Source organism: Belonocnema kinseyi, chromosome 2 (genome assembly GCF_010883055.1).
Source record: "Belonocnema kinseyi isolate 2016_QV_RU_SX_M_011 chromosome 2, B_treatae_v1, whole genome shotgun sequence".
Taxonomy (NCBI): Eukaryota; Metazoa; Arthropoda; class Insecta; order Hymenoptera; family Cynipidae; genus Belonocnema; species Belonocnema kinseyi.
In genome coordinates this window covers 20,904,043-20,910,099 of record NC_046658.1, presented here as the reverse complement: position 1 = coordinate 20,910,099, position 6,057 = coordinate 20,904,043, and positions in this window count along the sequence as shown.

Here is a 6,057-nt window from a genome sequence, read left to right as displayed (position 1 = left end):
ATCTAGTCGGGAGTGGTGCTGACTGAAAACAGATGATTTGGAGCGATTCGCGCGCCATCTGTTGGTCATTCTAAGGACTTATTGAACTACCCTCGTATGTCCATGACTTGAGCGGTCAAACAGGGCGGCATCAATGTCGGTAGAGAAGATCAGAGTGGGTAATTTCACGTATATGGTCTATATTCTAGTTCGCAAACTAGCTAGGTAATTTGGGATGCTTTGATTAAAAAGTTTACATAAACGAATCTGAATGATCTTACGGGAATTTTGAAAATTATACTCAATTATACAATTTGAAAAAATTACTGTTTTTTGGTATTCAAAGATTAACTTAAGAGCCTATTAATCAAAATTTTAATCATTCTTTTAGTACATAAAGAAAAAATTAATAAAATATGGTGGAAAATAACAAAAATTTTTATTGAAAATTAATACTTTTTTCGTGTTGAAAGATTACTATATTTGTTTTTAATTTATTGTTTTTGTTAGTAGAAAATTTATCTTCTCGGTTAAAAAATCATCTTTATCATTACAAATTTAATTCTTTTTGGAAATTTGTTGATTTTGAATTGAAAATTGAGCTATTTTAATTATTGGTCAAAATTGTTTTTTTTTTCAGTAACAAATTCATCTATTTGGTTGACAATTTTTAAATTTTTGTTTTCAAGTTTGTTGTTTTTTATCAGAAAATTAATTGTCTAATTTAAAAATTCTTCTTTTTACTAAAAATTAAACTTTTTAAAAAATTTTTATTTTTAGGTGGAAAATTGAGCTATTTAATTTTTCTTCTTAATGCTTGAAAATTAATCTTAGTATAAAATTCATTTTTTGTATTACAAATGTAAGTTGTTTTTAAAAAATATTTGATAAATTTTCAGAAATATATTTTTTTTAATCACTCAGAATCTTCTAAAATTTCTAAATGTCTGAAACGGAAGCGAATTTTTCTTAAAATTTTAAAAAGTATAAAAAAAGTTTAAAACTTGTCTTAAATATTTCGATTTTTTTCGCGGAATTTATAGAAATATTTTTAAAAAATTTTATCAAGAAATTAATATAAAAAATCCTTTCAAATTTTCGTATTAATCTTAAGAATATTGTTTCAACGTCCAAATTTTTCTTACAATTTTTAAGTCCTAAAACATTAAAAAATTGCTGGAGATATTATGGATTCTTTCTCAGCATTTTTAGAAATCTTTTTAAATTTTCTCTAACAATTTATTTTAAAAAACAAGAAATCCTTTCAGATTTTTTATATGAATATGATTTTAGTAGATGTTTTCAGTTTGTTATTTGCTGGGATGCCGACAAATGTTGAGCGAAATATAGATTTTTTAATATTTCGAAAGAAAAAGCTTTTTAAGAATTTTGAAAGATTTTAATATTATAAAAAAGTTTTCTTAAGTTTCCTAAAAAAATGTAACATTTTTCTTATTTTTAAAGTTCATTTGAAGACTATACTTAAAGAGAAAATTGTTAAAATTATAAAAACTAGTTTTGAGAGAATATTCTACAACTTTTTCAAAACATTTCAAGAAACTGATAAAAAGATTCTGGAAAATTTTAATATTGAGAAGATTTTTAAAAAAAATTTAGATTTCTGAAGATTTTGAAATAAAGTTTTAGATTCTCTTTCAGAATTTGCAAAGGATTTAAGAAATTAAAAATTTTTTGCCTAACATCTCGAGGAAAGTTTAAATTTATTTTTTATTTAAAAAACAAAATTTTTTAAAGAAAATTTAAAAATATGTTGAAACTTTTTAAAACATTTAACAACTGCGTTGGTTCAAGAATCTGGTAATTAAAAGTATCAAGACTCATAATTTTCTGAAAAAGTAAATATGATTTATCGCGTATATGCTTGGACTGGTGTCATTTTTAGATGACGGTTGCTGACAGTGGAGCCATGCGGTGGTTGTTTAATCTTTTTCTTTAAATTTTCATATAAAATATTGCCTAAATTCATATCAATTGATGTAATATTTAATTTTATGTAATATGATGTAAAAATGGAATTTTTTTAATTCGTTGTTTTTTGGTGGACAATAAAGCTTGTATTGAGATTCTTTTCTTTTTTGAAAATTCCAATATTTGGTTACAAATTAATTTTTTCATTTACAGTTTTTGATTGAAAATTGAAGTATTCAACAAGTAAAATTTTATAGTTCAAACTTTGACTATTCTATTTATTTTTTATTGGTTTAAAATTAATCTTCATAATTGAGAATTCTTTTTTTTTTTGAATATTTCTTCTTCAACGCCCAAATTTGTCTTAAAATTTTTACGTCTTAAAAAATTAAGAAATTGCCGAAGATATTTTGGATTTTTTCCCAGCATTTTTAGAAATCTTTTTAAATGTTCTCTAACCATTTATTTGTAAAAACAAAAACTCCTTTTAAATTTTCATATGAATCTGAAGAATATTCTTATATTAACTTTCAAAATTGTCAAAAACATTTTTAATTTGTTCGAAAACCTGACTGATTATATTCTGCATGAATATGATTTTAGTGGATGTTTTCCTTTTGTTATTTGCTGTGAGACCGATAAATGTTGAGCAAAATATAGATTTTTTGAGATTTCGAAAGAAAAATCTTTTTAAGGATTTTGACCGAATATTCTACAATTTTTTAAAACATTTCAAAAAATGGTAAAACAAATCTGGAAAATTTTAACGTAATTTTTACAATTTTGCACAATTAAAAAAATAGGAAAAATTATAATTTATTAAAAGCATAATTTTGGATCTTTAACAAATAATTTGATGTTGAGAAGACTTTTAAGAGATAAAAGAAAATTTACATTTTTGAATATTTTCAATTAAAATTTTACATTCTTTTTCAGAATTTGTAAAGGTTTTAAGAAATTAAAAATTTTGGGTTAAGATTCCGGGGAAAGTTTATATTTTTTTAAATTAAAAAATAATAATTTTTAAAGAGAATTTTAAAATATTTTGAAAATATTTAAAACATACAAAAAATGCGTCGACTCAAGAATCTGGTAAAACAAAAGTATCAACACTTACAAATTTCCGAGAAAAATAAATACTATATACCACCCAGTTCACTGTTGTAAGACGTGGCCATAGGTGTGATTTATCGCGTACATTCTGGGAGCTGGTGTCATTTTTAGTTGACGGTTGATGACAGTAGGACCATATAGTGGTTGTTTGATATTTTTATTTTTTATTTTTATATACAATATTTCCTAAATTCATATAATTCGATATAATTTTTTATATATTTCAGATAATTTAAAATTACTAAATTAGAAGTCCGCCAAAGTGTGATTTTGTTTTGAATTCGCCCAATTTGTTGAAATGATATTGGTAGGGCGAAGAGGAATCTTCGATTCTTGCAGATTCTGAGCACCTCCAGTTCACAGAACCTGCGGAGAGTTTCCGAGAAATGTATTTCCCCGCCAAACAAATGCAATATAAATAGATGAGTAGCTCTTTAATACTGCTTTCTTGAACACTTATTATATAATCTAATTAAATAGTATTCAGTTAGACCTTAATTAAATGAATAAATTGATTAAAATAAATTAAATAAACAATGTCTAATTTTCTTTTAATTTTTAATACTTTTCACATTTCCTAATTTAGTATATGTACTAATAACTGAGTTATTAGATTCAGCCTATAAAAATAGAGGAAAAAAACTTTTGAAAAATCTGGGCTATTAATTTCAGCTTCATTTTAGAGTAAAAAAATGATGTTTTTTTTTGCAATTACAATCATTTTTAATACAAAATACAAATTTGGAATAACTATTTGCTTGTGACAAAGGTAAAACCACATTCCAAGTTTTGACAAGAAGGAATTACCGCTTATCTGTTTCTTTTTAAAGTTATATAAATATAATTTTCGTAAGATTCCGGAGATATTTCAAAAACAGTTTTGAAGATTTCACATATGCCGAAAAAAATGCAGAAAATTTGTATGTATTTTTTTATTTTTCAGGAAACATGAAAGATTAGGAAATATTAGAGTCAGCTTAAAAGATATTTAGGACTTTCAGAAGATTTGAAGAAATAATTTTTAAAATAATTTTTTGAAAAACTATTCATGTTTTTAAATATTGTTAATCTCTTCAAAAATTCTGAAATTCCTAAGTAATTTTTGTAATAAAAAATTACATTTTTACAATGACCTTCAAAACTTAGAGATTTGTAGAAACTTCCAGAGGAATCTTACCAAAAAAATTTCATCCTTCCAAAATTTTTGAATAGCTTCTAACATTTTTTTCGAAATACTCAAGATTTTATAAAATTGTTAAAAATTGTTTTAAAAATGTATAGAAAATTTTAAAATGTCTAAAAATTTTTTATTTTAAATTACTTTAAAACCTTTACAAAGCTTCTAGACCTTCGAAATATCTTTTCAAATCATTCAGTTTTCCTAAAAAAATCTTTTAATTGTCCTAAAATCTTCTAGATTTTCTTTCGTGTGTTTAAAAATCAAAACGCAATTATTTAAAAGATTAAGATATTCTAAATTTTTTGCCCATTATGTATTTCATTTTTCTTACCTCTTTTAAAGTTTAAAAAATATTACAAATTGTATACTATGATAGAAAAATTTTAAGAGCAGAGTTATTTCCTATAATATTAGAAAACCTATTTGCAATTAAAATTTTCCTTTGAATCGATAATGTTTAGAAACAGTTGGAAAACATTTGATCATGAAATGAAATTACTTAATTGAAAATTTCCGTTTACAAAATTGATGTTGCGGTAAACTCGTAATATTTATTAATAGACTTAACTACAGACGGTTAACTTAAACAGACTTTTTTTGAGTGACTCGCAAAATTCTTAGAAATTGAAAAATTCATCTGCAAGAATAAAAAACGAACATATATATCTTATTTTTTCATATCTAACTTTGTCTATTAAATCATTAATATCCAGGGGCGAACTGGGCCTATTACACCTATTAATAACAGTTAATATGCATAAATATATTAAATTGTATGCATATTTTAAAACAAATCTCATATTAAATTAACGCAAACAATCAAAAATTCCTTGGAACATTTTTGAATACTGTCAAATATTGCAATTTCTTCAAAATATTTTGACAGACCTTAAACTTTTTTAAAGATTTTTAAAGTACTTTTGAATTTTTTTGAATAACCATTCTAAAATTTTTTTAATTCTCTAAAATTTCTTAAGACGATAAAAATAAGTTGAAAAATCCTTGACATCTTTTAAAACATCCTTAGATATTTAAAATCATTTAAAATCTTTTTAAATCTCTTGACATTTTTTAAAGCTCTTGAAAATATATTGAAATTTTAAAAATACCATGAAATACATCAAATCCTTTAAAATCTCATATTAAATTACTATAGTCAATTAAAAATTCCTTGGAACCTTTTTAAACTCTCTCAAATTCGTAAAATCCTTCAAAGTCTTTTGAAATACCTAGAACTTTTTAAAAACGATTTTTAAAGTACTTTTGAATTTTTTTAAATAACCCTTCTAAATTTTTTTTATTTCTTTGAAATTCCTTTAAATTATAAAACAAAATTAAGGATTCCTTTACATCTTTTAAAACATCTCAAATATTTAAAATCCTTAACAATCTTTTGAAATCTCTTGAAATTTTGTAAAGCTTCAGATTGGAATTTAAGAAAATAAAAAAGTTCCAAAACGTTAAATATTGAAATGTTTGTAGTATAGAGTTTTGAAAATGGGATCAATAAAACTTCAAAACTTTCGAAATCTAATTTTCAAACATTTTCAGCTATTCAATAAGAATAATTTTCAGTTCGATGAGATTCAAGTTTTCAAATTTCGAATTGTAAACTTGAAAGTTTATTTATGAAAAATTATTAACCATGAATTAATTGAAAGCGTTCAAAATTTAAACGTAAGTTTTTCAATTGGGCAATCTCTAAATGAAATTACTTCAGACTGAAATTTAGAAAACACAAAAATTTCAAAATGTTAAAAATTTATTGTTTGTAGATTAGTTAAAGTATTAAATTAAAGTGTTAATAGAAATTACTCGAGTTAAAGTTCAACTATTTCCAAAACGATTTTTGTAGA